The sequence below is a fragment of the Phodopus roborovskii genome, unplaced genomic scaffold, assembly GCF_943737965.1.
Source record: "Phodopus roborovskii unplaced genomic scaffold, PHOROB, whole genome shotgun sequence".
Lineage (NCBI taxonomy): Eukaryota > Metazoa > Chordata > Mammalia > Rodentia > Cricetidae > Phodopus > Phodopus roborovskii.
The window spans coordinates 36314173-36336377 of record NW_026126511.1 but is presented as its reverse complement, the minus strand read 5'-3'; positions in this window follow the sequence as shown (position 1 = coordinate 36336377).

Below are 22205 nucleotides of genomic sequence, written 5' to 3'. Positions count from 1 at the left end.
AGATTAGGATGCTGCTGGAGGCTCAGACTGTGGAGGCTGGTGGCCCTACTTTCTTTGTCTAGAAATAGGTAACTCCACGGAGAATGACAGCCCCGAGCTGGAAGTCAACAAGGCTCAGGGACTGCATAGTTTCCCCTTTGCCATGCAGTTCTCAGGTCCCATGGACATTACTGTGTTCTAGCATGTTTAATACCAAGCAAGACTGAGCTCTTTAGCAACAGGTCTCAGTGCTTCATCACCTTTCCCACACTCCAATATCCTCAGGAGACACCCCTTTCTCTTAGACATTAGCAATCCAAAGATGTACATACTGGGGAATCCCGAGTGAGAATCTGCCTGGTCCACCGGCTGCTAAGCTACCCATGGTCAGAAGCAGCTCATGGTGCACAAAGAAATGGTTAAATCCTCAACCATGCCAGGCTTGGCACCAGTTCAACAGAATAAGCTCTTCGTTAGTGCTGCTGTTTGCTTTTCTCTTGGTGGTTTAATAGTTGGTTTTAAGTTTATTTCTATCTGATTTTGCCTGGTGTTACTGTTTTTATGACAATTTATTACCTTCATTTTGAATGGTACTGGATTTTGGGCCCTCAAGTGAAGACTGCTCACTAAAGAGACTACAAAACCAGAAAATAATTCATCCCAATTGATGCATAAATCCCAACACAAGAACCATGAAAAATCAAGGCAAAAATTATTCTTCTAAAAGATCATAATTAAAAAATACAAAGACACTGGAATCCGTGAAACACTGGGTACAGATTCAGAATTTATATTAAAAAAAAAGAAAACATCAGCGACTGCAAAGTGGATGCAAACAATCAGATTATTGAAGCAAGAAAATCAATTCAGGACCCAGAGAAGAAAGGAGAAACATAGATGGGAATTGGCACCATGGATGAAAAACTTGATACTGTGAGTAAGGAAAGGAAAATGAAATTTAGCCAAGAAGCAATAGAAAAGTTGGAAATGCATTCCACCCAGGTCAGACTAGCTAAGATTGAGGACACAAATGGCAAATGCTATTGAGAATATAAGGAAAGGAAGCCTCCTGCATTGTTGGTGGGATTCACCAGAGGCACAGCCTCTGTGGAAATCAGTGTGGTGGTTTCTAAATGTCTAGACAGAGATATAATGTGTAACCCAGCTACAGCACTCCTGGACATAAGCCAAAGGACCCTACTTCTATTTCAGAGCTAGGTGCTCATCCATGTTTACCCTGTTCTGTTCACAATAGCAAAGACATGGAAGCAGCCTAGCTGTCCACCTTCTGATGATTGGCTAATGTGTAGCCAATGTTAGTTATGTCTCTGCTGCTGAGATAGAGGTCTCTGACAAGAGCAACTTCAGGAAGAAAGAGTTCCAGAAGGATAAATTCCATCAAGGCGGAGAAGGCACCACAACAGACTGGGAAGGCATAACAGCAGGAGCAAATGTCTGGCTAATCACATTTCTCACACAGGAGTCAGGAAGAGCATGAAGAGGAGCAAGACTATAAACGTTCAAAGCTGTCTCCCAGTGACACATCTCCTCCAGCAAGGTTTCACTTCTTAAAAGTCCCATATATATCCCAAACAGCACCACCAACTGGGGATCAGGTGTCCAAACAATGAGGCTACGGGGATGTTTCTCATACACATCACCACAGCATCTATACATGGTGGAACTCTATTTGGCTATAAAGAAGATGAGATTAGGTAATTTGCAGGATGGAACTGGAAAGTAGTATGCTGAGAGAAGTAACTCAGACCCAGAAAAAAGAGCATTGTGTGTTCTAACTCATATGTGAGGTCTAGCATTGAATTTTTAGGGTTGTATTTTTGTTTTGAGTACCTGTAGAAGCTAAGAAACTAGATAGAGACCATTGGTGGGGAGGAGAAGATTGATCTTAAGAGGGGGTGGCAGAACACAGTGGTATGATGGGGAAAGTGGGAATAATGATGGGGAGATAAATTTAAGTGAGGAGAGGGATGGGAGGATAAGGCAGAGGAAGGAGGAAGATAACTAACCCTGAGGGTGATTTATAAAGCTATATGGAAGCCTAGTGTTATATAACCCACCCCACACACACACACTTGGAGCTACCTTACACAGAGACTATTGTGTAAAAATTCCAATGCCAGGTTGATGGGGATTGCCTTTCTGTACATATGTTCTCTTATTGGTTAATGAATAAAGTATTGTTTGGCTAGTGGCCAGGCAGGAAGGATAGGAGGGGCTACAAGACGAGGAGAATCCTGGGAAGTGTAGGCAGAAAGGAGTCATCATGTGGGCTGGGGAAGACAGGATGTGAGTCAAGTGTTCTCCAGTAAGATAAGACTGGAAATACATAAATTAGTATTTATGAATTAATAATTAAGATAGAGCAAGCCAATAAGAATCCCAAGTCACTGGCTAAAGTATTATAATTAATAAACATCTCTGAGTGTTCATTTGGGCCAAGGCAACTATGGAACCAGGCAGGAAATCCCGTAACAAAATGGCATAAGTGTTCCCCAATAAACACCCATTTATCATTTATCTTAGGTCTTATGAAGTCATTACATCCATGTTTTCACCAGGTGTGAGATATCTCCCCTCAAATTATTGTTTGGAGGTGTCCTGAGACCCCTAAAACAGTACAAGGAATTGTCACTGCTGTTGGTTGTTCACAAGAGTGATAAGGGTGATAAGACCTTATTCCTAAAGACATCACATACTTTGGCCATAGGACATGGAGAAGTCAAGCGGGTACTGCCCAGGATCAATAGTCTTACCCACATGAGAACCCCATGAATCACAATAAAGACTGACATGGCAAGATGCCCCAAGGTGCAAGAGCAGCATGAATGTTATGGGAGTAACCAACTGCTTTCTAATTGGAATGGCCTTAAATCCAGGAGGAAACGCATATCTGGTACTGGAAATCTGGCCAAGAACTCATGGCTGGAGAACTCATAGGTCCTAGAGGTGAGTCAACTCCTATTATTTTGTTAAATGAACACAGTATCAAACTGCCTTCTGAATTTGTATCTCTGTACTCAAAGACTAGGGCTGTTCTCAGAATTCATAGGGGAAGCTTTATTGCTCAGTGGGCAGTAGTTAATGCAGAGACTCACAACCTATCAAGGTACAGAGAATAAGTGCCTATAGCATGCTCAGATATAAATGGACATCTGTACTCTCTGTTCCTTAGAAAACAGGATCACCAAGGAACAGGAGTCAGAAAGATTGTAAGAGCCAGTAGACAGAGAGGACAAGTACAAAACAGCATCTTCTAGACATGACAGACAACCCATTCATAAACTTACAGCTAACCCTAAGATAAAACTAGTCAACATTCCAGTATGGAGAGGAGAGGGGCTCACGAGCCCCCACCCTAGCTAAGGAGCTATTGACAATGGATGGAGTCTGGGGTAGGGAGAGTCTGTTTCCTTTAGGGCATGGCCCTTGGTAAGCCTGCTATGCTCCAGCCAATAACCTCACACATAGGAGAATATGCACAACACAAAGACAAGGGGGTTATGAAAGGTCATAAAGGTTGAGAGGAGGCCAGAGTACAGAAGATACATTTCAAAGGAGTTAGAAGGAACAGAGAAAATATGATCAAAATACATTGCAAGCATGTATGACATTCTCAGGGTTAATTAAAAATATATATATATTTAAAAAGAAATGTTGGAAATGCAAACTTCAATGACTTAAATAAAAGTATCACAGTGGAAATCATCATCAGGTACAAGGAAGAATGCCAGAAATGGGGGGAAGGCCAAAGAAGCTCTATATTTATTTATTTTTCTCTTTTTATTTTTTTTGAAGTACTTAAACACTAGTCTTTTATATTGATTACCACAACTTTTATAATTCTGGAATACATTCAGAGACCAAGTCTAAAAATTCATAAGGTAGATGAAGAAGCTCAAGTTAAAACTAAAAGCATAGGAAATACATTTAATAAAATTATAGCAAAAATTATCATTTAAACACAGAGGCATTTATTTTTATACTGTATTTATTCTTTTACATTTCATTTTGCATCCCAACCACAGATCATACTGGAGAAACCTACAGAGACAGCTAAACCAAGCTTGTGGAAACTTATGAACTCTAGACCAATAGCAGTAGAGACCCCAGGCTACTGAACAAAAGGCATTTATAACCCCCAAATACTCATGACCAGAGAAGAACCTTTGTAACAGTCAATATGTCAAAACTGCAAAGCAAATAAACAGTATTAAACATGTGAGGGTAAAATGCCAAGTCATCTCCAAAAGCAGAAATCCAAGAACGAATAAGATCACACTGATGAGATCACTTAGTTCTTAGCTAAGTGTGGAATGCCAGACTGAAAGTTAATGATCGCCAACCAAGATTCATATATTCAGTAAGGTTCTTTTAAAACTAAGGCGAAACAAAGACCTTCCACTATAAGATTGTAGCTCATCCTCTAGGGTTGGGGCCTTTGAGATTTTACCCGGCCATACTGGCGTATCAAGTGCTATGATCAATCTTAAGGTTTTGTTTAAGATTGCAGACATGTGGTTTCCCTGACATTTCTAGAAGACTTCTTGGCTGTCTGGTCCTTGCAATCTTTCCAGGTTGCTCTTCTTTGATGTTCCCGAGCCTAGTAATAGGGGTAGTACTACAGATGTATCAGCGGGAGCTGGACACCCCATGGCAAAATATTTTCTGCATTTTGACCAATTGTAGATTTCTTTAATGATCTCTATCTTCTTCAAAAAGAAGCTTTTTTGATGAATCATGAGAGCAACACATATCTGTGATTATAAGGATAAATATTTAGGATACTTACCAAGTATCATATTTTTAATGTATTTTTCATACATCAGTTTTTGACTGACTCTTATTCTCTTCCAGCTCCCTCCAGCAATATTTACATAGCTAAGATACAGGACCAGCATACATATAGATGAGATGAACAGACAAATGGATTTTTAAAATGTGCATATATTCAATGGAGAATTTTCAGCCATAAAGATGACTAAAATTGTTTCATTTTGCAGGAAAATAGGTGAACCTAGAGATTACGTTAAACAAAATAAGACAGATTTGGGAATGCAAACATCATGTTTTTTCTCATACATAGAATATATGTATGTACAATTCATCTCAGACTTTGAAAGAATAATACTCAACTTTATATGGAAAAACAAAGACCCAGGGTAGCCAAAACAACCCTGTACAATAAAGGAACTTCCGGAGTCATCACCATCCCTTACTTCAAGTGCTATTATAGAGCTATAGTCCTGAAAACAGCTTGGTATTGGTACAAAAATAGACAGGTAGAACAATGGAATCAAATTGATAACCTTGATAATAACTCACACACCTAAGGACACCTGATTTTTTAGAAAGAAGCTAAAATTATACAATGGAAAAAAAGAAAGCATCTTCAACAAATGGTGCTGGCATAACTGGATGCTGCTGTGTAGAAGACTGCAGATAGATTGATATCTCTCATCATGCACAAAAATTAAATCCAAATGGATCAAAGACTGCAACATAAATCCAACCACACTGAACCTCATAGTGGGGGAGGGTATCTTTGAACAAACTGGTACAGGAGACTGCTTCCTGAACATAATACCAGTAGTGCAGGCACTGAGATCGACAATTAATAAATGGGTCCTGAAACTGAGAAGATTATGTAAGGCAAAGGACACAGTCAATAAGACAAAAATGGCAGCCCAAAGAATTGAAAAGGATCTTCACCAACCCCACATCTGACAGAGGGCTGATTTCCAAAATATATAAAGGACTCAAGAAGTCACTAAAACACCAAATAATCCAATTAAAAAGTGGGGTACAGAATTGAATAGAGGATTCTCAATAGAGGAATCCATAATGGCTGAAAAACACTTAAGAAAGTGCTAGGCATCCATAGCCATCAGGCAAATGCAAATGAAAACAACCATCTTGCTCCTGTCAGAATGGCTAAAATCAAAAACACCAAAGACAGCTTATGCTGGAGAGGATATGGAGAAAGGGGAATACTCCCCCACTGTTGGTGGGAGTACAAACTTGTACAGCCAATTTGGAAATCAGTGTGGTGGTTCCTCAGAAAAATATGAATCAGTCTACCTCAAGATCCAGTAATTCCACTCTTAGGCGTATACCCAAAGGATGCACATTCATATAAGGACATCTGTTCAACTATGTTCACAGCAGCATTATTTGTAATAGCCAAAACCTGGAATCAACTTAGATGCCCCTCAACTGAAGAATGGATGAAGAAAATGTGGTATGTTTATACAATGAAGTACTACTCAGTAGAAAAAACAAACAAACAAAAACAAAAAACAAAACAAAACAAAAAACAATAGAATCTTGAAATTTGCAGGCAAAGGATGAAACTAGAATAAACCATCCTGAGTGAGGTAACCCAGTCACAAAAAGACAAAGATGGTATGTACTCACTCATACATGGATTTTTAGACATAGAACAAAGGAGTACCGGCCTACAATACACACCACTAGAGAAGCTAGGAAGTAAGGAGGACTCTAAAAGAGACATACATGGACCCCAGAGAAGGGCAAAGGGACAAGTTCTCCAGAGAAAATTGGGATCATGTGGGGAGGGGAGACAGAATTAAGAGAAAGAGAAGGCAAGAAGAGAAGGAGAGAGGAGGACATGAGGGAGCAGGAAGATTGAGTCAGGGGGAAAATACAGGAGAGCAAGAGAAGAGGTACCATAATAGAGGGAGCCATTCTAGGTCTAAAGAGAAATCTGGCACTAGGGACGTGTTCAGAGATCTACAAGGATGACCCCAACTAACAATCTGAGCAATAGTGGAGAGGCTACCTTTAATGCCCTTCCCATACAATGAGAATGGTGACTACTTTACATGCCATCCTAGAGCCTTCATCTAGTAGCTGATAGAAGCAGAAGCAGACACCCACAGCTAAACACTGAGCCAAACTCCTGGAATCCAATTGCAGAGAGAGAGAAGTGATGAGCAAAGAGGCCAAGACCAGGCTGTAGAAACCCACAGAGACAGCTGACCTGAATAAGGGGGAGCTCATGGATACCAGTTTGATAACTGGGAAACAAGCATAGGACTGACCCAGACCCCCTGAACGTGGTTGTCAGTTTGGAGTCCTGGGCAGTCTATGGGGCCTCTGGTAGTGGACAGTATTTATCCCTAGTGTACGAATGGACTTTGGGAGCCCATTCCCCATAGAGGGATACTCTCTCAGCCTAGACAATGGAGGAGGGCCTGGGCCCTGGTTCCAAATGATGTGGCAGACTTTGAAAATCACCCATGGAAGGCCTCACCCTTCCTGGGGAGCAGAGACAGGGTAGAATAGGGAGTCAGTGGGGGGGGGCGTGCAGGGGAGAAGAGGAGGGAGAGGGAACTGGGACTGATAAGTAGAACAAGATTGTTTCTAATTTAAATTTTAAAAATTTAAAAAGAATACATGGGTGTATATCCACATACATGATAAAGAATTAGAGGTGGGTGGAAGGGAGGACAATGGGAAAGAGTAAAGAAAAACAAATATGCACACTCTCACAGGTGACATGAAAATAAAAAGGGGTCCATTCGCAGGGAGCGATAGCACCGGTGAGAGGCACAGGGTGATGAGAGAGAGGGTAAGGGAGGCAAATGAATGAATTATAACAACAGACATGTATGAAATGCCAAAACTTATTTTATACACCCACTAAAAACCAATTAAAGTTGTCACAAATGAAGTGACGAGCTGAAAAAGCCCTATGAACACAATTTATCTGCAAAGAGAAAGGGTTGAGAGAAAATGAAAGCAGCGATAGCAAAAAGAACACATGGATTGAAAAGTCTTTGGCTGAAGGGAAGAAAAGGCTCAGGGAGATAAGAGCGTTGAATCACACACCTGAAAGATGAAAGCGCTCAACAGACGTAAAGGTTTGCAATTCTCATCAGTAATTTGAATACATTCCTTCTGGAAATAAGCATGGTACAGACAAGATCAGTAAACAGCAGTGGAGAACATGAGGCCTTACACGGCATCTGAGGCCTTGCCTGGTCTTTGCTGGGAGATAAAGAACAGTGTGTGCAAAGCTGAGATTGCCCACTGAGCCATCCCTGGATGCTCTTCTAGAATAGGATGCCTTCCAGAGCACACCGCATCAGCTGATGTTGCACAACCTTGTTCATTCCCTACAGTGTGCTGTAGTGCCCAGTCAGGCAAATACCGAGATCTAGGTGTTTGATAATAAAGATATTTAAGGCAGCAAGTTGTAGAAATACTAGTAGTAGCTGGGATAAAGCAAGGCAATTGGGCTTTCCTATCTATCACACTAGCCATCACTAAGTGGTTCCACTAAAATACCTTGAATATAAAAGATAGCATAGCGTGTTCAGGTTCCATTTGCTTTAATATTCCGGTCCTCATTGCTGATAAGGCTATTGTCACCACTGCTGCTGCCTCTACTGTTGCTGCTACTGACACCGATAATAGAAGAAGTTAGGGTAAGAGTATATAAAACAAAACAAATATCTAGCTGCTTGCCCCAAGATTCCATGCCATGTATCTCCTGGATGCCAGCTTACAAGGAGTAATGGGAAATACATTTGCAGTTTTCCTACTACCATGGGAAAAGAAAGGTATAGTAGGGTAATGATGGACCTGGAAGATGGTGGACCCTATGTAACACACATTGGCAATAATGTAAGAAAGCACTCTAGTCTGAAATCCAAGAGGTCAGGCAAAAGGTTTAAGAACTTCAAAATGTGTGCAATGTTTGCCCATGTTACTAAAGATTGAAACTTTGTCAGAGACAACAGGAGAAAACTGTCTTTCCCTGCAGACGGTTTCCAACAATGAGATGTAAACTTCTTAGACAACATCTTAAGATTTAAGAGGAATAGCCTCAATTTAGAAAAAAACAAAACAAAACAAAAAACCAAAATCAAAACAAAAAAACAAAAAACAAACAAACAAACAAACAAAAAACCCTGGAGTTTCTGTGGGCTAGACTACCTAAAATCTCATACTCAACCTGTTTTTTCCCATTTGTACTCATCTTGTTTAAATTTACCCTGCCTTGAAGAAAACATTGTAACCAATCTTCCTATGCCTTGGACTCCCCCCTCCCATCCACTTTTATAAACTAAACTGAATACATGCCTTTAAACTGTGTTCCTTATCCCTGTGTGTGTGTGTGTGTGTGTGTGTGTGTGTGTGTGTGTGTGTGTGTGTGCGCGCGTGCGCCCGTGTGTGATGCTTTGCGATAATTAAATAACTTAGACCACTAAAAACAGCAATGCTGAAAGCAACAATTTAAATATCCACAGTAAGTGTTGGAAACAGCATGTGAGTGTAAGTTAATAACATCTATTTTCAGTTTTGAGTGTCTGAGTACTATTCTGGGTCAGTATGGGTCAAAAAGCCAACCTTTTCTCTAGTAAAAACTCTTTATAACATGTCTGTAGAAAGAGGGTCCTTCTTTTCTCACACCGTTGTGTGTGCTGTACAAGCATAGAATAAAGCCTTTTGTAGACACAGACAAGACAAGATGGAAAACAGACGGCAGTGGATCAAGCATGATTGGACTATTGGTTAATGTGATACTGAGGAAGTTTCTTTTCCTGAATGTCATTTCTTCCATCCCCACGATGAAGGCCATACCTCAGCCTCCACAGTGTTGGGAGTATGTGGATGTGTAGCCTGCCCTCCTGCTTGTTACAGGTTAACCATGCTTATCTCCCCTTCCTTTCAATTCTGTTCCTCAGTAAGTAAATTCAGGATATTTCAGACTTTTCTTTATTAGATATATCCCTTTCCATGCTTAAAGCTTTGGTAAAACAGTAGCACACAGGATTAAGGTATTGGCAATGCCCCTGCCGAATTGCGTAGAACATGGGCAATGGGAGGGCAAACGGTATCTCATGGGAAATACTAATGTAGGAAGGATTGGGGTCCAAAATGAAGTTTAACTAATTACAGAGCCATCAGCTAGAACAAGACAGGGTGTGATGGAACATCCTAGACACAATTGCCACCTGAACCAACCACAAGGGTAGCTTCCTACCAGGAAATTATCTGGTCATTTATCTTCCTCTCCGGATGCCTCAGCTACAGAAGTCTCTGTGAAGATGGTGACCAGATTCAGAATCATCCCTTGGCCATGCGTGCATGCATGAGTGTGTGTGTGTGTGTGCATGTGTGTGTAAAGGTAAAAGGATAACCTCAGATGTTGTTCCCCTCCAAGGTATCTATCTTGGTTTTTTGTTTTGCTTTATTTTTGTTTTTAAATAGTCTCTCACTGGCTCAGAGCTTGCCAAGTAAAGTAGACTATCTAGCTATCAAGCCCCAGAGATCTTGTCCCTGCCTCCTAGCACTGGGATTACCAAAGTGTGGCATGATACTGGGCTTCTATTTAACGTGGATTCTGGAATGGAACCCAGTTGCTCATGCCTCCATGGCAAGCACTTTCCTGACTTAGTCATTTCCCCAGTACATATGATGATTTTTTTCTCTTTTTCATGTGTGGGTGCTATGTACACATGGGTGTGTATGTATGTCCTGCAAGTGTGTGGGTACATATATGTGAGGGGTGTGCATGTGCTGGTCCAAGGTTGATGTCAGGACTTCCCTCTATTGCTCTCCTACTTTATACATCGAGACAGGATGTCCCAGTCAAACCCAGACCTCACAGGGATGGTTGGTCTTCTCAGTCAGCTCGATTCTGGCATCCTCCACCTATTTTCCAAGACTAGAATCATGGACTGGCCACCACACTCACCTAGCACTTCTATGGGTTTCTAGAGACCCAAACAACTCCAGGCTTCAACCTCAAATGCCAAACATTTTTACTAATGAGTCATCTATCCAGCCACCCCATCCTCTCACCAGATTTTAAAGCATTTTTTATTACAGAGTAGGAATGTTTTTTCTGCAAACAAACTCAGTGTCACAGGTCTTCAATTGCAATGCCAGAACTAAAATCCACAGTTGCCTGAAGGCTGTGATTTCTCCCCTTGGTCTCTGAAGCTAAAAAGAAATCCCAGTAACACAAATTCTGCTATAATAGAAATTTATCCCTCCTGTCCAGCCATTGCCCACTGACAAGATTCATGCATCTTGATTCTCTGTGTCCTTGGGATATGTTCTACTCACACATGAAATGGAGGTTGGCTGAATAAGGAAGTGATCAGTTCCATAATAACTCACAGCTATAATTTTGGAGAAAAATGTTTCTCTTACTGTCCCAAGTCACCAACCTTCTAATGAGGCTCTTAGGAAATGTCCCTACTAAAGGCATTCCCACCTGCCCCCAAACACACCAAGGCATATCCAATACACAGTGTTTCTCAGAGTGGAGAAACATGGAAAATCTCTCCAAGCATATCTCAACTTTCAAAGAAACAATTTGTATTAAAATACAAATTGTCTAGTATATGACAATGGATTATCAGCATAACTTGGAAAACCTTCCAAAGAAAATTCTCAGCTTATCTAATATTAATTATATGTATATTTTCAGAGCTGATCCTTTGGTATTAGATAACTAGGTGATGTGCTCTTCCCTGGAGAAGACTGTTTCTTCTGCTCTCAGCATTCCTTAGTTGTCTGTAGCTCTTTGTTTAGGGTTTAGATATCCTGTATATCAGATATTTACATTGTGATTCAAAATGGTAGTGAAATTATAGTTATGAAGGAGCAACAAAAATAATTTTATGGATGGGTATCACTATAACATGAGAAACTGTATTAAAGGGTTAAAGCATTAGGAAGTTTGAGAACCACCATACTAAATGTTCACACTAGGTGCATGGGTTGTTAACTAAGGTTCAACACATGGCACTTCAAAGGGTCAAGTCTGTAGCCCCTAAAAAGACAGTCAAGTTGCAAAATGCAATGGCTTGTGTCCTAAAAACAAAAACACTTTCAGTTTAAGTGGGTTTCATTTCAATCTTGATGTGTGTGAGTTATCAGCGGCTGGTGAGAAGTGATACTAACAACTCGTGGCTTGAACATACAGGGCTCCTTTATTCTTGTCAATTTGGAACAAATGAGGGAAGATGATTAGTGAGGCTGGATCACTGATTTGGGGTTTCTGTCTGTGATTCCTTATGTTGTTAAGATGGCATCGTTAAAACTCGGAAGTAGCACTAAACAGAGAGTTATCTCCATGTGCCTATTCCTTATCTAAGGGGGAAAAACTATATTCCAGAAGCTTCCTAACCAATTTTCCATTATCTCCTTGCTGCATCAGCCATTGTGGTCACCACTGAACAAACATTAGATCATCTCAGAAACATACCATGCCATTTGGTGATTGCTCTGCTATCTGGGGTTCAGCAGGAATGGGTACACTTTAGGTTGCAAGGAAACATTGGTCACCCAGGAAGTACATTCCTGGTATAACTCAATCTTGGAGACCTGGGCTACCCGACACCGGTCTTTGTGTGACAGAAGTCAGTGACTCTCTGAGGAGCAAGCCTCTGCAGGCATTTGGCATGTTCTTCTGGTACCATACCAACTTAAAACTCAATGGGGTGGAAAAGGACACTTTTTGCAGAGGCCATAAGGAGGTATGTATATTTGATGAAGGGTAACCAAATACTCCACTAAAGGCTTGGATTTAGACCAGAGGACAGGTTGACCTTTGCAGAAGCTGACAGGTGTTTACCCAGCCTTAAGCAAACACAGTGGGCTGCCAACAGGGAAGAAGGCGATTAATGGCTTTTAGACCAGAGCACTAACAAACAGCTGCTACAGGTGGTGATCCGACCTATCCACACCGCAAAAAATATAATGATACTAGACTTTAGTGTTTTTTAGGAGATAATTGCCCCTTTATATTTCTGTTTTGCACCTCAAGGAAGAGAAAAGAAAATGAGAAAGGAACTATCATTTATTATGTGTCTAGTATACGCCAGAAACTGTGCTGGGAGTCGAAGATAAACTATTTTATTTATTCATAACCCTTTGAGATAAATATTATTATTATAGTTCTATGAATGAAAAAAAATGAAGACTTTGGGAAGTAAGTTGACAATTTATATATATCATGTACAGCGGAACTACGATTTATGCCCAAGTTTGTATGGCACCAAGGCATTTATTCTTTATGCTATATCGTATTGGCTTTATCACATTTTGTTCAATTTGTTTAACAGTTATTTCTAGAATATTCTACATAGAGTCTCATAGAAGATGCTTAATTCTCCTCAAACAGGAAAGTTCTTTATATGGGTTAGCTCAATTCTTTTGTCTCTATAAAAATACTGTTGCAACTGGTTAGAAATAGACCACTCAAAAAATTCCTGTGTCAAGTGGGTAACCCTGAGAGATTTCTGTTTTTTCTGAAAGTCCTCACATACAGTCACCCTTTAACCAAAATAACCTGGACTTGTAGTTTACTGGTGAATCACAAAAGACAACGGAATGAGAAATATACATTTTACATTGAGAATGATGTCTACACATGCATTACATAGATAAGCATTATTTATATGCATTAACCATATAAGTGCTATTTTACTTAAAATACATAACTAGAAATGTCTTTTCTAATCTTTTCAATCAGGATCGAGGACCATTATTTGAATATAAGCAGTTAATCTCTGTAGGGAGTACTGAAGGATTGCATTTATCACAAGGAAAAATTAGGTGGTCGTTAACAAGGCTTTTGACTGAAAACCATTGTAGAACTGGGTAGTATATCCCAGGAGACTAAATGTCCTGGGCAGTCCTACTGAATGAATCGGCACACCCAAGATGTCAATATGACTCCCATTGAGAAGATGGATCATTGACTGATGGAATTTCAAATATGAAACTTCCTCAATGCATTGCTTAACAATTAGAGCTTCATTGCTTTAAAATAGGGGCAGATCATGGAAGGCACTTGAGAGACAGATCAAAGTCCTCCTTGTTTCTACTGTTTCCCTATAATATAATATAATATAATATAATATAATATAATATAATGTAATGTAATGTAATATAATATAATATACTAATTATATTACCCTAGGCACATGGAACTGGGCAACACAGTTTTGAGTTACTTTAAATTATTAACTATATATATATATAAACTATATAATCAGTTTATATAGTGTTTGATAAAGTATGCACATACAAAAACAAACAAAAACAAACAAAAAATGACATAAGCAAGTTGGGGAGCACATTACTCTTGGGAAACATACACTCAAACTGGAACTATCATAGTTGGGGGATACCGTGAAAATAAGCTTGGTTCAGAGAATATCCCCTAAAATATGCTTCCTGAAATCACCATTGGTGAAGTAAGGGAGTCTTTTGTAGCCAAATCATAGACACAGTGGACTGAAACCTATTCTACGGTTCAATTTCCCAATGGGTCTTGGGAAGTTGTCTGTTGCTAATAACAAAACATATCAGAATAGTTTAAATTATTACTTTTAATCATGTACATGTCTTATTATATATGTGGATGTGTGTATTTGCACGTGAGTGCAGGTGCCCACTAAGGCCATAAGAGGGTTTCACATCCTCTGGAGCTGGATTTACAGGAGTCTGTAAGCCAAATGATGTTGGTGCTAGAAACTGAATGGGAACTTCTGCAAGAGCAGAACCTGATCTTAATCATTAAATCATCTCTCCAGCCCCAAGCAGGCAAGTTTTAAAGACTGGAAATAGGCTGCAGTTAGCAGTCTAGTGGTTTGAGGCTGGGGACCACATCTAGTGATAGCCTTCTTGCTGGCATGTCCCAAGGAGGTTCAGCACACCATGTGACAAGAGCTATGGAGTGCATATCTATCTATCTATCCATCCATCCAGCCAGCCAGCCAGCCATCCACCTATCTATCTAACATGTATCTACCTATCTAGCTAGCTATCTCTGCCAGGATTTAATGATGAAGGCTTAATAAATGACCTTAGCACCATACTCAGTATTATTAAGTTTGCATTTTCTTTAATATCTCATGAGAGGAACTAAATTTCAACACATGACTCTTATAAGACACTCAAATTCCATCTAAACCATAGCAAGTAGTTACTTATTTCCCACTGTTTCTATCTATTTTGGTCCATAGGAGTCCTGTTCAGCATGCAATAGGAAGCCCAAACAGTGGCTCTATGAGTCATAGCTTTATTTTTTCCTAGCTTAACCTTATTGTATTTGGATGAAGCAGTTATTTCCCAACAAACCAACTCGTCCAGCTTCACTATGGTATCTCCTCTTATAGTTGATCCTCCATCTTTATCCAGTGTTTGAGGACTTAACTGGTGTTGCCACTCCAGCCTCTCGCTCCTCCTAACATTGGATGGAAATCAGTCCTTGTGGCCATCACTGACAGCCCCTCCAACTCAGGTAACAATGCTCTGGGCTGACACTTTGCATAGTGCTGAGATGGATGTGATAGTATCTTGGCATCAACTTCAATATAGTAAAGCCCAGAGGTTAAGATCTCAGAAACCAGAGTCAGAAGTCCCAAAGTGGTGAAGTGGCTAGTGGCTTCCATATTGTTTTACATGAGCGGCTTTGAGCAGATTTCTTAACCTCTCAATATTTAGCTCTCTTGTTTGTAACATGATTTTCATCATTGCTATGCATACTAAAGTTGCTCTTAACATTACATAATACAAGGATACAGTATGATTTCTATCCATGATAAATATGCATGGCACTTTTATGATTCAAGCACAAAACTTAGACTTTTTCCCATGCTGAGAATCACACCCAGAACCCACACGTGTGCTAAGCACTTTGTAGAATTCTGTTCAATATTTGTACCAAGGCTGTGAGTGAAACACCATTAGTGCCATTCAACAGCTGGAAAATTCTGAGGCCCAAGAGGTTTAACAATATAGATTTTAAGTGGTAGTTCAAGTATTTGAACCCAGGCAGACAGGCTTCAGAGTTTAACCAGGGGTCCGCTATTGCTAGGCACTATGCTGTTGTTGGTATAACCAGGATAGGGGAAATAGCAAGGTCTGAGATTTCCCATTTACATAACTGCCTTTTCCCGATTGCCTATATTGCTGCCAACTTATTTTCACCTTTGGGGTGAAAATTTGTATTTATGCCCCCCCCCCCCGCCTAAGTGCTGACTTTTCTCTCCTGTGCAGCTTGCTGCTTCATACTTGCCTCCCTAGGAACTGACTGCATCATTCCTACTCTCCAATTTAGCTCTAGCAGCTGTCAAGCCACAAAGTGATGGATTTCTCAATTAAGGCTAATTGGAGCCAAACCCCATGTCATGTCTGGATGCCTTTTCCTTCTTGAGCTTGTGTAGATACCCTCCAATTGTCAAACTGTTTCACCCTACACTGCACACCACATGAGTGGCTACAGAAGACCCCCCCTCAAGTCTGGTCACTTCCCATGAGCTGTCATTTTATTGCTGCCTTTGAGTGTTTTGGTTTCCTTAGAAGGCACATGTAGAAAAGCTGTGTTGACACATTTTAAGTTTGCTACCAACTAACCATCACAATGACATCACCTAAGAATAATTCTTCCCATCTAGCATTGGTAAAATGGATATTTGCTAAATTTTATTTTGCTAATTTTATAATTGCTTTAAATCCCAATGTCTTGGTTACTTTTCTATTGCTGTGAAGAGGCATCATGACCAAGGCAACTTATAAAAAGGAAGCATTTAAAGGGGGGGCTTGCTTACAATTTTGGAGGGTTAGTCCATGCCCATCGTGGTAGGAAGCACAGCAGAAGGCAGGCTTGATATTAGAAGAGTAATTGATTTGGTATCTGACTTTAAGTTTCAGAGAGACAGGGACTGAGAAAAGGAGAGGAGAGGAGGGAGAGAGAGGGAGGGAGGGAGAGGGAGAGAGAGAGAGGGACTCAGTGTGGGTGGGCTTTTTGTAAACCTCAAAGCGCCTCCCACCCCCCACCCCTGGTGACACAACCCCTCCAACAAGACCAGATCTCCTAATCCTTCCTAAGCAGTCCACCAACTGAGAACTAAACATTCAAATCTATGAGCCTATGGGGGCTATTCTCATTCAAACCACCACACCTGTCAAGGAAATCTAGATGATGAATTATGCCATCTTCTGTACAGTTACTTCCAAGTATTTGCATAATCAGGAAAATCGCGCATTGTGGTTTGAATGTAAAATGTGCCCCCTAGGCTCAGGTATTGGAACACTTCATGACCAGCTGGGGTGCTGTTTGTCGCACCTGTAAGAGGTGGACCCTTGCTGGAGGAAGCTGGGCATGGAGAGCAGCAGGCTTGGAGGTTTTGTAGCCCAGTTCCACTTCCTGTTTACCCTGTGCTTCCTGACTGGATGTGATAGAACCAGCAGCATCCGGCTCCTATTGCCATGGTTTCCCCCATCGTGATGGATAGCATCACTTCGACTGCAAGCCAAAGTAAACCGTCCCTCACTCAACTTGCTTCTTGTCAGGTGTTTTGCCCAGGGAATGAGAAACGTGTACACTGTCTGTGTATGATATTGATTCTTAGCAGAAATACGGCTTTCATGGCAGTTTATGGGATTGGGGATGGGGAGAAAAAGATGGCTGATATTCAGTGCCAGCAGGAGCTTGCCCAGTCTGGGTCAGTCGGTGCTGACTTCATTTCCCTTAATTGAGACATTACTCAGAGGAATGCCAAACACACATTGTACTAAACAAAACTCCGATTGTGTTGTTGTGGATAAGAGTCTGATTTTTAGGAAAGAAGTTACTACGGGTATGTTTCACTTACTGAACATCTATCTTTCTGGCCCCCACATACTGATTAGTAACTTTTAATCAACATAGCTGCTATAACTGCACATAGTAACTTAGCAACAGATGTGGTGGTGTTTGGTGTTAAAGATATTACAAGTAAATTACTAAAACGTCATAAATTACTCATATATACATAAATCAATACATAGATTGGTGTATAGACAACATTGGTACTAGCATTGAAAATTAGGATACTTTTGTGGAACCTCTCCCACATTAGTTATTATTCAAGATGTTGATGAAAAGTTCCTTTAGTAGCTGAGCTGCCTGTCACCTGGGCCTGGCGCTGTGGGCACTTCAAAGTGCATGCCCTTATTTGCAATTCCTCCCTAGTATTACTGGCTGTGCCTCACCCTTTCAAGCTTGCATTTTGCTTTTCTTATTGGAGAAGGCAGTGGCAAAATAGGAATTGAGTAATTCCGCTGCCACCTGGTAAATTGTACTCAAATTCCCCAGCCCTCTATGCACTTATCTGTTTCTTATTCTTTGTGCCCTTGCATTTTAAATGTCCCTTCCTGTCGGTCTGACATTATTTGCGAGTTTTAGTTCCTTCTGGAATTTTGCTAGTTTGAGATCATTTTGTGGGTCTAGGCCATGTATTCAACAAATTTATGGAGTGCACATTCTAAAGGAGGAAGAAAGACAGTAAGCACCACAGACAGGTGAATTATGCCATGTATTATAAGGCTAGCACAATGGGGGAAATACGACCACACAGACATTCATAGTTCTGAGTTAGGAGGTTTTAGAGTTTGGATCTTTTTCTTGTTTCTGTTTGTTAGTTTTTGTTACTGTTATTGTCAATTTTATTTTTGTCTTTGTGAGACAAGGTCTCACTATGTAGTGTCCCTGGAACTCTTGCTATGTAGAGCAGGCTGGCCTTAAATTCACAGGGCCCGGTTTGACTCAGCTTACTGAGTATTGGGGTTGATTGTTTCTAACGTAATTCTTGGGGAACTTCACATTGTACACCCCAACCCCTCTCACCTCCCAGTCCCTTCATATCCACTGCTCATCCCTGCAACATGTCCCTCCCAATTAATTAAAAACAAAACCAACCAACCAACCAAACAAACAAACAAGAAATACCCACCTTGCTCCCCCATTTCCCAACATCTCCTCATCCCAATGGCTCTGGGAACTGTGGTGTGTCATACAGTATACCCTTTTGTCCAATCAGTTTTGTTCACAAAATGTTCATTGCTTTGAGTCACTGGTCTGGTTCAAGGCGTCTGGCACACCAACATCACTGGACCTTCACCGGACGCCTTTGGGACATCCTGCTGTTACCCCAGTCATGGAGATCCTGTGGCTATCATTCTTTGAGACCAGTCCCTTCACATGCTCCAGCAGTTCATGGATGAGGTAGATGTTAGGGTGGGCCAACCCAAGGATCAAGATGTGGGTCTGGGTAGTGGCTGAGCTGATCAGTCCAGGCTACCGGGACTCCCTTCTCTGGTGAGGAGTAGGGCCAGCTCCCCTATGGTCACGCCATCAGGCCAGGTCCCCTACTCCTATGATGAGGGATGGGGACATCTCTTCCTAACAGGGGGAATGGGGGAGCAGCTCTCCCATTGGGGGTGGGGGCAGGTGGGGGTAGCTCTCCTGCTGCTGTTGCTGCTGCTATCGTGTCCAGTGAGGGGCAGGGGCAGCTATCCCAGGACCAGTGAGGGGTAGGGCCAGCTTAGCACAGCCCTTGTATTTAAAAATGGTTGATCCACTGTGGTAACACTGGCCATGGACCTCATCACAGACCCCAGATACAGCAGAAACATGGACCCAGCCATGCCCTCAGCAGTGGCCCAGGCCTGAATGCCACCCCGGTCCGAGGTGGCAAGCAGGCCACCTACATCAACCCACTCCTCACTGCCCTGCCCTTGCTGCCTCAGAACTGCCTCTTACACCACATGGCTTCTCTCCCATTTCTCTGCCACATACTTGCTCGTCATAATGGCATCAGCAGAGCATGCAGTAAGCGGGCCTGCGAATTCTTCAGCATGCCACAGGAGTTTGGTGCTAGAGGTTGTTTTTTTGTTTTGTTTTCCAAACTTACTTCACTTTATTTTTCTTGTATAAAAATTCTTAGGTGCTAGCGGTTTCATCACGAGCCCTTGGCATAGCCTAATGACAGGAAGTTAGGGAACTGGGCAAGGAGCCCTTGAAGGTATAGGTGGGATTCTGGATCTCTCTGCCTCCTAATTACCCTGAAGCTAGTGATTTTGCTCTGCTTTCTATTTCCACCTAGGTGCTCTAACCACACCCAGGGTCCCAGAACAATGGCACCAACAAAGCCAGGCACAAAGAAGCCCCTGAAATGGTGAACCGAAGAACCTCTCCCCTCCTTTGGAATGGATGCTCTCAGGTACAGTCACAGTGAGGGAAGGCTGGGCACAGGAAGGGCAGGGTGAGCTATAACTTGAATGGGGTAGTCAAGGCATTCCCAGGGACCCTTCATCCTCCACAAATAAGCTGAGACTTGCGCATGTCAGCCGAGAGCCAACTTCTGTAAATGGTATTAATTATATATCTCTTTTCTGTCCTTCATACACAGCCTCTTATGTTCTGGATCAATCACAGGTTTTTAAAGATGGATGTCACATCTCTTGCACTCAGGTTTTTCCATTAACAACCGTTACTGTCTTCGTTTTTTCAGTTGGGAACTAAGACCTATGGTGCAAATCTGAGTCCACTTCTTAATTTCAGCCATGTAATTGTTTATGTGCTTTCTTGGCACACAGTAGACGCCTGGAAATTATTTATTAAAGGTACAGACATAGAGGGATACTCTCTCAGCATAGACACATTGGGGAGGGCCTAAGCCCTGCTCCAAATGATGCGACAGACTTTGAGGACTTCCCATGAAAGGCCTCACCCTCCCTGGGGAGCAGAAAGGGGATGGGATGGGGTTGGTGGGGGTGATAGGGGAGGATGTGAGGGTGAGGGAACTGGAAATGACATGTAAAACAACCTTGTTTCCAATTTAAATTTTAAAAAAGGGGAAAAAAGAGAAAAAAGTATGGATAAGTGAACAAAGGCTACTATTGTAATAGTAGAAGATGAGAGTTAAACAGTAGATTTTGAAACTTCTGAGGATATAGTCCTTTGATGGAGATCCACTAAAGAGATATTTGGATGAAGGGCAGATAGGAGAAATATCAAGGGTGGGCTCATCGTTTGAGGATTTGGGGTCAGATCTGATCTGCCTGCACCTTTTAGGAACACCATTAGTTACTTGAGAGTAGAAGCCCATTGCCAGAGGCTGCCTCTGAACTTGGGAACTACACACCCACACACTGATTCCCTGAGAATAGGAAGTGGGAAAATCACCCATGAGATATTTTTCATTTAGTTTTAATCTCCCTGAGTGAGCTTTTCTGCCAGTCACCACAAAACAAACAACAGTGTGCAGTTTTTCCCAGGGCCCCATCTTGGGCGGGCTGAAGGTCCTAGCCAAAACAATCTTCAACTTCAGCCTGCTGTGGGCAAGAAGAGAAAACAGAGATTCACAAAGCTTGAGGTCCTGGCAGTCTAAGGGGGAACTACCTGGAACTCACATTCCCCGGCTTCAAAGATGCCAATTAGAAAAGTAATGCCTTCTGTATTCTGTAAACACAGATGATGAGCAAATGAAACATAGAAGGTAAGTGATCACATAATTTATTCTTCAACCTACAGCACCACAGCTGAAAAATGTATAAATCAAGACTCCACAGGAAAACCTTAACATATAGTAACCATATAGAGACAAAAGTGCTAGGAACAAAAGGTGTCCAGAGACATCTAGACACACTTGAATTTGTGTCTTTTTCTATTTTGCATCCCTCTGACAAGTCCATCCCAGCCTGGACTTATTATGCCATGGACTTGTAAAATTTAAGGTGGTCTTGGAGACGATCATTATTCCTTTGGTGCTACGAGGCAGTTCGTGGGTTGGTAGAATATACATTATCTGCATGCTGGCTAGAAATACAGATTCCCAGGCTCTACTTCACCCACATGCTAATTTTTAACAAGTAGCCAGGTGGGTTGTATGAATAGTTGTATCAAAGCTTTAGAGGTAGTGATTTAATTCACAAATTCAAAAGTTTAGTTCAAGAAGGTCAGAAATCTTGATGGAGTTCTGCTTCCCATACCCCAGACACTATGTAATTTCTCCCTCAAAGCCCGTCAGCTTCTGAAATGCAAGAGTTCTCTTGTCTAGAATATCTAAAATTCAGGAGTTTATGGCACAGACCTGAAATCTTGTCACGGTCTCCACAGATTCAAGTGAGTCATCACATCTGCCTCCCTCATCAATAAATGAAGTAATTTGACCATACCAGTCACTGAGTGTCCCTTCCAGGGTTGGAGTTCCATACTCTGTCTATTCTCTGAGGAATTCAAAGCTAACAAGGAGAGTCACGGACATTGCAGAGTAGGGCAGAGTTCTTATCGATATCTCTTCTGAGGAAGGAAGAGCAGGGAGGACTTCCAGGAAGTAGAAAGGTAGAGACACTTGATTGGAGATGGGAGCATCTAGGGGAACTGGAAA